Source organism: Pleurodeles waltl, chromosome 3_1 (assembly GCF_031143425.1).
Source record: "Pleurodeles waltl isolate 20211129_DDA chromosome 3_1, aPleWal1.hap1.20221129, whole genome shotgun sequence".
Classification (NCBI taxonomy): domain Eukaryota; kingdom Metazoa; phylum Chordata; class Amphibia; order Caudata; family Salamandridae; genus Pleurodeles; species Pleurodeles waltl.
Genome location: NC_090440.1, coordinates 526,528,843 through 526,543,079, shown reverse-complemented (window position 1 = coordinate 526,543,079; position 14,237 = coordinate 526,528,843).

Genomic DNA, 14,237 nt, shown 5'->3' with positions numbered 1-14,237 from the left:
ACAAACAGGCTTTGCGATTCTTTTCTTTTACAAAATGTATTCCCATTTTTGTGGCATACTTGATGTTGCAGAAATTTTCCATAGCTCCTGAGTCAATCATCACTGAAACCTCCTGCAGCTTCTTTTCTCTGAAGATGAGGTCAAAAGAGATGGTTAGATGAGGGAAAGCAGACTGTAAGGTGTTTGCCACTAATTGGGATTCAGGGGCTGGTTGTGTTGTGAGTCAACCAGGGTTACTCTCTTAGTAGAATGAGTTTTCTCTTTTCCTGAATTATCTTGTTTAGGCTTCTTTGGGCATTCTCTTACAAAATGCCCAGACAACCCACAATAGAGACATTGGACCTCATTACAACCCTGGCGGTCGGTGTTAAAGCGGCGGTAATATCACCAACAGGCCGGCAGTAAAAAAAATGGAATCACGACCATAGTGGAAATCGCCAACACATAGAGCCACTTTAACACTCCGACCGCCACGGGGGTAGCAACAAACACCGCGGCGGTAACCGCCAACAGACAGGCGGAAGACAATGTACCAACCACCCCATTACAACCCGCTCATCCGCCAGCTTTTCCGGGGCGGTACCAACACCATCAAAAGCACGGTGGAGACATTACTTGGAAGGGAAACCACTCGACACTCAACGAAGAACCAGGACACCATGGAGCCTGAGGTGCAGGTCCTGCCCATGCTGGTCTATCTTCTCAAACATCAGGAGTACTAACGGCGGTGACGACAACCACGGTGAGCACAGCACCTAGTAGACAGGGGAGGTGGGGAGGGAAAAGAGAATGACACACATGCAACACACAACATCCCCAACCCCACCCTCACCCCCAACACCATACACACAAACACATGCAACAACATTACATATACACCCCGTAACCCTCTGGAATAACGCCAGGACAAAAGGAATGGAGTCAAATTAGTGTAATATTAGAATCTAAGAGAAATACGTTCAGCTATATAGAAACAGTATGTACAATATATACAATATTTACAAAATGAGGGACAATGTCATCACAAAAATAGTCAGTGGCCCACTGGGCCAAAACACATATGCCAATGCCACACTTGACTCCTGCTTCAAAATAGAGAGAACACTGCAGGGGCATCAGGTCAAAAACACACAGGCACCTCAGGGGGACAGGGAAGTGGGGGCACCTCAGCCGGAAGATGGTACAACACCACTGCTCCTAGAGGGGTCTCTATGCCCACAGCGATGTCCTGTGGCGTGCAAGGCCACAGTCTCTCAAATCTCTCCAGTGGGTGGTTTGCCCACTGCTTGGTCCTGGGGAGTGCAAGGCCACAGTCTCTCAAGTGGGTGGTTTGCCCACTGCTTGGTCCTGGGGAGTGCAAAGCCACAGTCTCTCAAGTCTCCCCAGTGGGTGGTTTGCCCACTGCTTGGTCCTGGGGAGTGCAAGGCCACAGTCTCCCAAGTGGGTGTTTTGCCCACTGCTTGGTCCTGGGGAGTGCAAGGCCACAGTCTCTCTAGTGGATGGCTTCTTCCATTGGTCCTGGAGGGAGCTTTGTGCCCAGTGTGCTTCATCCTGCCAAGGATAGGGTGAGTGGGTGCCTTTCTCCACTGGTTCTGGAGGGGCCTTTGTGCCCAGTGTGCTTCATCCTGCCAAGGATAGGGTGAGTGGATGCCCAGTGTGCTTCATCCTGCCAAGGATAGGGTGAGTGGATGCCTTTCTCCACTGGTTCTGGAGGGGGCTGTGTGCCCATTGTGCTTTATCCTGCCAAGGATAGGGTGGGTGGATGCCTTTCTCCACTGGTTCTGGAGGGGGCTGGGTGCCCAGTGTGCTTCATCCTGCCAAGGATAGGGTGAGTGGATGCCTTTCTCCACTGGTTCTGGAGGGGGCTTTGTGCCCAGTGTACTTCATCCTGCCAAGGACAGGGCGAGTGGATGCCTTTCTCCACTGGTTCTGGAGGGGGCTTTGGGCCAGATGTACGTAACGTTTTGCATGGCGCAAACTGCGAAATTTGCAGTTTGCGCCATGCAAAACGCACATCGCGTTGCACATTCCCATTTTGCGAGTCGGTAACTTGGTTACCGACTCGCAAAATGGGAATGCGACTCGCAAATAGGAAGGGGTGTTCCCCTTCCTATTTGCGATTCGCATCACAATGCAGAATTGCTTTGTGACCGCGAACGCGGTCGCAAAGCAAGTTGCAGTTAGCACCCATGTGAAGTGGGTGCTAACCCATTCGCAAAATGGAAGGGGTCCCCATGGGACCCCTTCCCCTTTGTGAATGGCTCTAAAAATATTTTTTCAGAGCAGGCAGTGGTCCTACGGACCACTGCCTGCTCTGAAAAAATTAAACCAAATGGTTTCATTTTCTCGAGTGTATTGCAACTCGTTTTCCTTTAAGGAAAACGGGCTGCAATACAAAAAAAAAAACTGCTTTATTAACAAAGCAGTCACAGACATGGTGGTCTGCTCTCTCCAGCAGGCCACGATCCCTGCGAGTGCAGGGAATCGCAAGGGGGTCGCAAATTACGACCCACCTCATTAATAATAATGAGGTGGGTCTTTGCGACCCCCTTGCGATTCGCAGATGGTGTCAGGGACACCATTCTGCATATGGGTTTGCGACTCGCAAATTGCGAGTCGCAAACCCTTTTCTTACTACATCTGGCCCTTTGTGCCCAGTGTGCTTCATCCTGCCAAGGATAGGGTGAGTGTATGCCTTTCTCCACTGGTTCTGGAGGGGGCTATGTGCCCAGTGATTCAGCAACTGGGGGGTGCCAGGTCACAGTCCCTCACCTGGGTGTCAGAGCCACGAGATTTGCAGTGGTAAGGATGCATGATAGTCCATGGAGGCAGGGCTACAGCCCATCCGCTGGTGGCTACGGCTGCACAGTGGTGGTAGTGCCGGTGGTGGTGGGGGTGCTGCCAGTGGTGCTACTGTCAGCGGTGCAGGTGGCAGTGCTTACGGCGGGGCTTGCGGCGGTGCAGGTGGCAGTGGTGGCCGCAGTGGATGAGCCGGTGCTGCCAGTGGTGGGGGGAGGCTCCAGCTCTTCCCCTGCAGCCTTGGGCGGCTGCCCACTGGGGCTGCTGCCAGTGGTGGTACTGTCAGCGGTGCAGGTGGTGGTGCTTGTGGCAGGGCTTGCAGCGGTGCTTGCAGCGGTGCTTGTGGCGGTGCAGGTGGCAGTGCTGGCCGCGGTGGAGGTGCCGGTGCTGCCAGTGGTGGGGGGAGGCTCCAGCTCTTGCCCTGCAGCCTCGGACGGCTGCCCACTGGGGCTGCTGCTGTTGACAGTAGTGGTGCTTGTGGTGGTGCAGGTGGCGGTGCAGGTGGCAGTGCTTGCGGCGGTGCTTGCGGCGGTGCAGGTGGCAGTGCTGGCCACGGTGCAGGTGGCGGTGCTGGCGGTTGTGCTGGTAGCCACCAGGCCTTCACCTGCAGGCTCGGACAGCTGAAGTTCCTTGGCTGGTGGTTTGTGCCCCTTCCTGCCCTTGGCAGGTGGTGGTGTCACCTTGGGTCTGGCAGCTGGAGTCTTTGAGGTGGCTTTGCTGGGTGGTTGTGGCTCCTTCCCCTTGCTGGATGCTGTCCCCTTCTTCACCTTGCCAGGTGAGGGAATGTTCTTTGCCTTGGCAGGGGTTGGCGCCATACTGGCTGGGCTGACGGGTGCCTCCTTTGAGCCTCTGACAGCTGCAGGAACCACAGTGGCTGAGGCCTTGGTGGCTGAGGTGCTGAGCTGTGTTCTGGCCACCCTGGCCCGAGGGGAAGGATGGGGGGAGTGATAGGGAAGAGGTCAATGTTTGCCAGGAAAAGCTTTTTAGGGACATTGGGGTGGGAAGAGGGTGAAGGTTTGGGTGAGGAGGAAGAGGGAGTGGTTGTAGGAGATGTCAGTCTGCTGTGTTTGGGTGCAGGTGCATGGTCTGGACGCTGTTGTGAGGTGGATGGCTGTTGGGTGGGTGTGTGCTTGCGTTTGTGTTACTTGGGAGGAGGGGTTACAGACACAGTGGGAGAGGACACAGCGGACTAGTGCATGGATGTGGGAGTGGTGACTGCCAGTGAGGGGCGTGTAGTGATAGGTGTGCTGGTGATGGAGGTAGTGGATGAGGATGTAGTGCATGCAGGTGTGAGTGGAGACGCTACTGGGAGGAAGGTGGTTGACGAGGAGGAGGGGGATACAGTGGAGTCAGTGGATGTTGGTGTGTCTACATGGGGATGGTGCCTGTGTGAGTGCCTGTGAGATGAAGTGTGGTGCTTGTGTTTGCCTGAGCCACTTCTGTGTGTTGATTTAGGTGAATGCTGGTCTGAAGGTGTGCTTGGGATACGCTGGAGTGGAGGGGATTGGGACTAGGTAGAGTAAGTTGGAGGGGGAGGCTAGAGACAGGGACAATGGCTGCCATCAGTGCTGAGGCCGGAGCCTGAAATGCTCTCTGTTGGACCACCACGCCAGAGTGAATGCCCTCCAGGTATGCATTTGTTTGTTGCAAATGCCTCTCGACACACTGGATGGCATTCAGAATGGTTGACTGCCCAACAGTGGGGGATCTCCGGAGGTCAATAGCCTCCTCAATGAGGGCAGCAGGGCTGACATGGTCAGGACCTGAGGTGCCTGGGGCGAAGGAGATGTCTACCCTCCTGGGTGAGCGGGCATGGGAAACCTACTGAGGGGCTGCTGGGAGGGCGTGCTGGTAGTGGGGGTGGAGGCTGTACCTGTTGTTGGGGTGAGCACAGAGGTGTCGGCCACCACCAGGGAGCTTCCATCGGAGGAGGGGTCGCTGTCTGTGATCTCCCCTCCTGTCCCCGCCGTGGTGCTCTCTGCTGTTGTGCTCCCCTCGCCCTCCGTCCCACTGGTGCCCTCACCGTCAGTGGATTTGGCCTGCAGGCCCATGTGGGATGCAGCTCCCTCCGTCGCCGGTGCCTCTGCTCCTCCGCCAGATGATTCTAATGCACACAAGGACAGGGTGACAAAACAAAAAGGGGGGGAGTGACAGAGGGTACACTTGGTCAATGCCAGCAACAACACTACCATTGGCGTACACAACACACAGGGAACAGCCCTATGCACTAGGCCATGCACTACCAGTTACAAAGATAGTCACCAGCCCATGGGGTACATTGTCTAACGCCATTAGCTGCGCACCTGAAACCCACAGGAACCTGCCCCGTAGTAAATGCCCACTAATACTATTGGGGTAGGAGTGCTTCAGAGCGTGCCCAACAAGGGACCTACCCTGCCATGTTGGCCCTGGTCTAGGGGCACCCACAGCCACTTCTCCCACCTAGGTAACCCTTAACGCGCGCAAAGTCAGGATTCTGACTCTGTACACACCCCCTTGTGGCTGCTATGATGCCTTCAAATGCCCATCCAACTCCGAATAGGCCAACGCCAGGATGCAAAATATCAGGGGGGCTCAGGGTGAGACGGGCACCAATTCCTCGTTGGGAGGCCATCCCCAGCTGGGCCTCTGCCTTCTTCCTTGCCCAGCGGCGCAGGTCCTCCCACCATATGCGGCAGTGGGTGCTCTGCCTGTCAAAGACTCCCAGGGTCCGCACCTCCTTGGTGATGGCACGCCAAACACCCTTTTACTGATGGGCACTGATCTGCAGGAAAATACAGCAGAAAAAGGATTAGTAATACCGTCCGGACCGTCACACTCATGGCCCACCATATCCCTCCCATCCACTATCGCACATACATTGACCACCATACATGCAACACTTTGCCCAGAACCCCTCAGACCCACCCCTACACGGGTCTTACACACACAGCAATTCATACATTCATGGCCCAAGCATCATGCTCACAGTGTACTCACCTGTTTGTCTGGAGGACCATAGAGTAAAGTGTACTGGGGTAGGACCCCATCCACCAGTCTCTCCAACTCCTCCGCAGTGAAGGCAGGGGCCCTTTCCCCAGACACATGAGCCATTATCGCTTCCAGTCACAGGTCACAGCAACACTTGCAGTGTAGGTTCTCTCCTGTTAAAAGTCAGGTAGCAAGTGAGTGAACAGATAGAAAATGGCGGTCATGTCCGCGGCGGTGCGTACCGTCACCGCCAGCGTACATCGCCATGACAGCTATCCGCCAGCCCACAGGTATTCCCCTCTACTGCAGGTCCTGTCAGAGCTCCATTTCCTGGAAAGTGGTTCCTTCCAAACAACAGTGGCCATGGCATCAGAGATGTCTCAGCCAATGTTCTCAAACGTGTTGTCCAGAGTGTTGTCTGCCCTGCTGAAACACATGCGCAGCTACATTGTATTCCCCCAGGTGGAGGATTTGGCCATAGTGAAAGCTGACTTTTATGCCCTGGGACTATCCCCAACATCATTGGTGCCATTGATGGTACACATGTAGCATCCCCCCCCCCCACCCTGGAGAAATGAACAGGTGTTCAGGAATAGAAAAAGCTATCACTCGATGAATTTAGAGATGGTGTGTTTGGCTGACCAGTACATCTCCCATGTGAATGCCAAGTATCCTAGCTCTGTGCATGACGCCTTTATCTTGAGGGTTAATGTGTGTCTAATAGTTGTCCCTCAATGTTTGCAGGTGACTCTGGTTACCCCAACCTCTCATGGCTACTGACCCCAGTGAGGAATGCCAGGACAAGGGCAATGGAATGATACAATGAGGCACATGGATGCACAAGGAGGATTATTGAGCGGGCCTTAGGCCTCCTGAAGGCTAGGTTCTGGTGCCTCCAATTGACAGAGAGATCCCTGTACTACTCACCCAAGAAGGTGTGCCAGATCATCGTTGCATGTTGCATGTTGCACAACCTGGCCTTGAGACGCCAAGTGCCTTTTCTGCAGGAGGATGAGCCTGGAGATGGTCTAGTGTCAGCGGTGGAGCCTGAGGACAGTGACGAAGAGGAGGCAGAGGAAGAAGATGTGGACAACAGAAGTAATATCATACAGCAGTACTTCCAGTGACACACAGGTAAGACACTGTAACTTCACTTTACATTGCAGTTTTGTGTTAGACATTGGACATGGCAGCCTGAATTCCCTATGTCTATGGCCACTTACTGTACCTTTTAGCATCCCTATTTTCAGATCTCTGTGGCACACTCTGGCTCCTGGTATGTTTACTTCTGCCCACTGAAGGCCATACCAATGTATTAATTACTGTACATATAACTTGCAATGTTTTCAGAATGTTGTACTAATACATATTTCAATCAATTGACAGACTCCAGATTTGTATTTGTTCCAAAGGTGTTAATTTAAGTGCTAATAAGTAGAGGGGGATGTGCCATGGGCTGGGGTGATGGTGGAGGAATGTCCAGTTAGAGTCCAGTCTCTTGGTATCACAGGTGCATTGTCCAATGGGGTTTACGAAGGGGAGTAATGGCATTTCAAGGTGGATAGGGTGACAGAGTGGGACACAAGGGTGACATTCAGGAGAGTCTTATTTCCTGGCGGGGGTCTTGGCAATGTTCTCTGGCTTCTGCCTGGATCTCAGGGACCGTTTGCGGGGTGGTTCTCCTTCTGCAGGGGGTGGGGTGCTGGTGGCCTGTTGTTCCAGTGGCGGGGCCTCCTGTCCACTAGCGCCGGCGGAGGTGGAGTGCTGTTAATCGGTGTGGCTAGTGTCAGGGGCACATTGTTGTGCCACTGCCTCCCTCATGGTGTTGGCCATGTCAGCCAGCACCCCTGCAATGGTGACCAGGATGGTGTAGATGTGTTTGAGGTCCTCCCTGATCCCCAGGTACTGTCCCTCCTGCAGCCGATGGGTCTCCTGCAACTTGGCCAATACCTGGCCCATCGTCTCCTGGGAATGGTGGTATGCTCCCAGGATGTTAGTGAGTGCCTCCTGGAGGGTGAGTTCCCTGGGCCTGTCCTCCCCCTGTCACACAGCAGTCCTCCCAGCTTCCCTGTTGTCCTGTGCCTCTGTCCCCTGAACCATGTGCCCACTGCCACTGACCCCAGGTCCCTGATTTTCTTGGGTTTGTGGGGTTGCCTGGGGTCCCTGTAGTGGTGGACACACTGCTGATTGACATGTCCTGGTGACAGTGGTATAGGCCCACTGGGTGAGTGCTGTGGTGATGTTTCCTGAGGAAGGAGGATGTGTGGTGGTATGGGACTGTGGCAGGGAAACCGACTGTCCAGAGGTCCCTGATTGGCCAGGTTGGTCATCGTGATCCAGGCGTGCAGAGCTGCGGTCATCACTGTGGACCTCTTCTGGGGGGGACTGGATGTTGCTAGCAACTCCTCTCTGGTGTTGTTGATTAGGGGTCCTGTGGGGATGCAAATGCAGTGTTATTGTATCTGCGTGTGCCATCTTGTGCATGGGTGTGTTTCCCTGTATGGTTGTGATTGCCCTGTCAGCTTTGCCTAGTGTGAGTGGTGATTTTGTGGGCTAGGTGATTCTCTCTAATGGGCATGCTGTGGTGATGGGTGTCCATGCAGGTCTGTGATGGGTGTCCATGCATCGGTGTGGCATGCAGGGCTTGGTATTGGGATGGGTGGGTTGTGATAGTGGGGTATATTTGAGGTGGTGGAGTGATGGGGGTGAGGGTAGGGGTAGGAGTTTATGATGGCATGCAGAGTCCAGTCCTGCTACTCCTGCGAGGACCTCAGGATGCATGATTGCCAAGACTTGCTCCTCCCATATTGTTAGTTGTGGGGGAGGAGGTAGGGGTCCACCGCCAGTCCTCTGTAGAGCTACCTGGTGTCTTGCAACCATGGAACGCACCTTCCCCCATAGGTCGTTCCACCTCTTCCTGATGTCATCCCTTGTTCTGGGGTGCTGTCCCACGGCGTTGACCATGTCACGATTCTCCGCTGTAGCTCCATCTTCCTTGCAATGGACGCCTGCTGCACCTGTGATCTGAATAGCTGTGGCTCTACCCGGATGATTTCCTCCACCATGGCCCTTAGCTCCTCCTCTGAAAACCTGGGATGTCTTTGGGATACCATGGATGTGGTGTGAGTGATATGTGTGAGGATGTTTGGGGTGATGTGTGGAGTGATGTGTTGTGGTGTGTGCTGTAAGGTGCGTGTGTGGTGTATGGGTGATGGTGTTCTGTGTCTCAGATTGGGTGGGTGCTCCTGGCTGGTGTCTCTCGCTGTTGGCCATTTTTTTTGTTGTTGAAAGGGTTGTGGGTAATGTGGGCGTGTGTTTTATAGTGGTCTGAGTGTGTGGGTGTGGTGTGTGTATGTGTGTCAGGTGTGTATAGTTTGAATTGTCCAATGTGGTGTAGTTTTGTTAGTGTGTGTGTATTTTGAGCACGGCAGTGTGTAACACCAATGGTTTACCGCAGTGATTCGTGGGTCCTGATACTGTGGGCGTATTCCTGTTGGCGTAACGGTGTGGGTTTTGGTACCACCAATTTATCACTGACCTTTGGTGTGTCGGACTTGTGTGGGTGTCTGTATAGTGGCAGATTTCTCTGTGTGGGTCATAATACCCGTAGCGGTATACCGCCGCCGTCATGGTATGTTGGCGGCCGTCAGATCGGCTTTAGGCGGCATTTTACCACCAGGGTTGTAATGAGGGCCATAGATTCTTAGATCTTCGCTTGTCCTTTTCCTCTTTAGACAGGGAAACTATAACACTGCCGATTTGCATTGGCTCTTCCGAAGAGTATGTCTCGAAGCTCTTGATACTTTCCCTTTTACTCCTGTCGAAGCTCGGTGGAATAAGACGAAATTCTCTTTCGTTCAGCTTTTCTTTCAAACAGACGCTTATCCATCTGTAAGACTAGATCAATTAAATTTGACACATCAGTAGGTCGATCTGGAATCTGGGCTAGCGCATCTTTTAGTTCTTCTTGTGAACCTCGGTAAAAAAATGCAGCCCTTTTGCTCTGGAGCCAACCAGTCTCCACAATTAATTTGTTGAATTGGGCCAGGTAAGAAATCAAATCCCTATTTTCTTGTTTTAAGTCTAGTAATTCATTATCTGTGGCTTGGGAAATTGTTCTGCGGTCAAAAGTTTGAAGGCATTTGGTTTTAAAAACTTCAATATCGTATAATATAGGGTCACTTTGTGACACCAAAAGCATGGACCATGAAGCCGCATCTCCACTCAAATAAGACAAAATGAACACTGTTTTTGACTGATCCTCTGTAAAAATAACAGGTTGACAAAGGAAGTATAAGGAGCACTGGGTTAAAAATATCAGTGCCTTGTAAGGATCTCGATTAAAACATTCAGGTGGGGCCAGGGGATTGATAGTTGGGATGGAGTGAATGACTTATGTGGATATTTCTGAGGTAGAGATATTGAAGGCTTTACCTGAAACCTCTCTAGTCCCAGAGGTATTCCCAGAAGTTAAGTTATTTAATTTGTCCATGAGTTGTTGGGTGTCAACATGGGATCTTTTTATTCCCTCTCTCACGTTTTTGTTTTCATCTAGGGCAAGGGTTAACTTTTGTTTTGCATTTCTTCCATAAGTGTCGCCAAGGCATTAAAATCTAAACCTTAAGCCTTTCTGCTCAGGTGGAAATAAGTATTTTTTTAGGCACTTCAATCAGTCAGGAGATTACCCATTAAGTCAAACTTCCACAGGAGCAGATGCCTTTTACCCAACTCCCTCCAACAGATGCGTGCTCAGAATTTACTGATTATCTGAACCCTGCATCTACTAGAGGGAAAGGGGAAAGGGAATAGAAAAAGAGAGACCACCTCCAGATCCAGTTCCAGCCTGTGTTTCCCACTGAAAGATAGTATATTCAGTGTGTGCTTGTGAAACCTTCTTTAAAGGAAGGACCTGCAGTCGGGTGATAAGAGCATAGATAAGTACATTCCTACTACGCATTCAACTGTTCAGCCATTCACATTCCCCCAATTCTGTCATTCTCCTAACCTGGATCTTTTGAGACTAGCCTCTCTCTAAGAGAACAATATTAACTTAATATCTTCTTTTCTCTGGGAGTCAGAGTTATCCAAGGTTCTCTGAAAAACAGTTCAAATGTTCACAAATATACAATCTACTAATGTCTTTTACAGGAAACAAAAACTCCTTCTCAAAGTTCAGTTTTCTCATTCACAGTCTCTAGGAATTAGTCTGAGCACTGAGGTTTGTCTCTAAGACTGGCAAGTCTGCAAGGCGAAGAGTTTTTTAATATATATGTAAATATATATATTGGCAAGTCTGGAAATCATACAAAAGGATTCCTTACTGCAGTTGCTTGAAGTTCTGTTAAGCCAAAACGAATTCTCCTCAGAAGCTGATAGCCAGTTGTTGGAAGAAGGAAGAAATTCAGCTTCCCCAGAAGGGAAAAAGTAGCTGGTGTGCACACCGTAACAAGAAAAATAATTAATTACTCAAAACTGGAAGAATTCTCTATAAAACGAAGCGCCTTAGGAACACTGCTCATTCTCCTCAGGATGACAGTTGAAGTGCACAGCTCCCAGAGAGAAACCGCTGGAGGGAAGCTCCAGCACAAGACTAAGGTAGAAACACTAGAACGCTGGCCTCACAAAGATTTGCGGCCACCATCTTGAGTGCCAGTTAAACCTGAAGTAGCTAGTTCTAAGAACAGCCTCCGCAAGAGCCACCAGGAGTGAGGACGTCACTGCAACCAATGTGTGTAAAAGGAAAAGGGGAATTGTTTTTGCTGAGGGAAGAACTTAACAGCACTGGCAATAGTATTCCTGACACTATCCAAATGCCTGAAAAGATTGCCATGGTGAAATGCAGTGCACATCTGAAGCCTCAGGACTTCGTGTCATTGGAAAATGGATATGCGGACCAAGTCGCTAGGTTTTGCACATTGAACTGTATATCGTTCAAAGATAAGTGGGAAATGTTACCTGAAGAAGACAAAAAATGTCCATGTTTTGCATTGAAAGGAATTGATACCCTGGAGGAATTGAAATTGGTGCAGAATATGTTGACTGGGAGGAAAAACGTTCATGGAATAAAATGAAATGTGGGCAAAGACAAGACGATTTGTGGTTTTCAGAAGAGGGTCAATTGGTTTTGCCAAACAGTCTGTTATTTCAAATAGCTAGGTATTATCATGGTCAGGCACTTGTTGGGAGGGATGCCATGATTCCGCTGTTCAAATATGATTGGTTCAACCCAAGGCTTAGAGAGGTTGCTGAAGTAGTTTGCCATTGTTGTGTCATTTGACAGCAATTGAATGCGGGGAAGGGACAGTGGTTAGTTTGAGCCACATTGGAAGAGCAGGAGGTCCATTCGGCAGAATGCAGATGGATTTTATTGAGATGACTGTGTGTGGAGGTTTGAGATACATGTTGGTGATTGTATGCATTTTTAGTCACTGGATTGACGCTTACCCTACACGAAGAGATGACAGCCTCACAGTAGCGAAACTACTGCTTAGGCAACTGATACCACATTTCGGGTTCCTGATCTCTTTAGAATCAGATAGGGGAAGTCACTTAAACAATGAAGTAATTAAATTACTGTGTGCAGCATTGAACAGTGAGCAGAAGTTGCATTGTAGTTACCGCCCTGAAGCATCAGGACTAATGGAACAAATGAATGGTACCTTGAAGTTAAGAGTTACAAAGATGTGTGCATCCACGAATCTGAAATGGCCGGATGCATTTACTTGAGTTCTGAAGACAATAAGAAATAGACCCGACAGGAAAAGAGGATTGTTGCCGCATGAGATCCTTATGGGCCGAGCCATGAGGTTGCCAGCTGTGCCTGCAAATGCACTTGTCAACATTACAGATGATATGTTGTTGGACTACTGCAAAGGTCTGGCTGATGTGGTTCGCTCTTTCTCTTAGCAGCTGGAAGCCACCACACTGCCACTGATCCATGACCCAGGACACAACCTGAGAGCCGGAGACTGGGTTGGGGTCCGGAAACACATGATGAAAACATGTTTGGAGCCTCGTTGGAAAGAACCGTAATAGGTAGTTCTGACAACTACCACAACTGTGAAGTGCACTGGAATTCCGAACTGGATCATGCCTGTCACATGAAGAAAGTGGCATAGCCACTGGATCATGAAGAAGAGTTGTTGAGAGTACCAACAACAGCAGAGCGAGTCTCACTGCCGGAAAGAGAACAAAGAGGAAACGAGACCGGATCTGAGCCCAGGGAGGACAGTTCAGTCACTCCTGTGAGAGACAAAGGAGAAGACCTCCAGGAGGGTGACGGAGAGCCTATCTCAATTGAGGCAGCAGGAAAGTCAGAGGAGGGCTTTCCCAGAAACAGACGATTTTCAGAGACAAAAGGAGCAATTGCCAGACCCCGAGGGGAAAGGAGTTGAAGTGGATCAAAGTCACTGTGTTCTGACTCCTCCTGAACCTGTTGCAGGTCCGTCAAGAGAAAACACTGCAGAGCAAGGAGAAGTTTCAAGTTCGACCCTGAAAAGAATACTGACAAAAGGCCCACTGAAAGGAGATAAGTGGGCAGAGTTGCAAGGAAAGGGAAAGGAAGTGGTTGTTGAGACAACAATCGAGGAAGAAGTAGATACAACGAGGAGAGAAGATCTAAGTGAAGAAGAATTAAATGGCGGTCGAAAGTTGAAAAGAAAGAGAATAGTAAGTCGAAGTTACGCAGTTCCTGAGTGGGTGTGTGCAACTTAAACTAAATGGTAGCAAGAATTTTTGATAGAGACATTCCGGGTCAGTATTTTGGCACTGGAAGGGAGCTGATGAACTAACCTGTTGAAACAATCTGTGAGAATTTTTGTTTGAAAGAGACTGTTGAAAATAATCGGAACAGACATTGATAATCTGATTAGACTTTTGAAACCTTATTTTGACAAGCTGCTTACACATTTTGACAAGGGGTCCTGGAAGTGAAACTGAGAGCTGTAAATAACAGCTGAAAGAAGATTTTGTTTTGATTTTGCTGCAGTTTTTCAAAATTTTCTTATGCTTTCTGACTCTTTACAGATCATGAGTAACATTAGTCAGTAGGGTAGGAATACTAGGCGCTGTAAATATATGAGTATTCGTTTGGCGATTATGTGTGGGATATTGTTTATGGTACTGATTGTGGGGATGTCTGTTCTTGATAAGAGGGAAGCCAACCATACTTCTGCTTTTGAGGCAACTACTGTACTAACGGCAATAGAGAAGTTTAGGTTAGATAAGAAGTATTTGCATGAGGGTACTAATGCACAAGGAGAACTTTCTTCTAATGTCTTCTATCGCTTATTGAGTGAGTGTGTTGACAAGATGGATGCGAGGAATTGCTATGTGTGTATGCAGATTCCTTAATCAGTTGAGGAAGGAGTTACGTACCATAGTCTGCCTCTAACACATGGAATAAGTTGTAGTTTGTTACTAACAAGATTCTATGAGCAGGAGTACATCCAGTACTTTTACTCAATTTA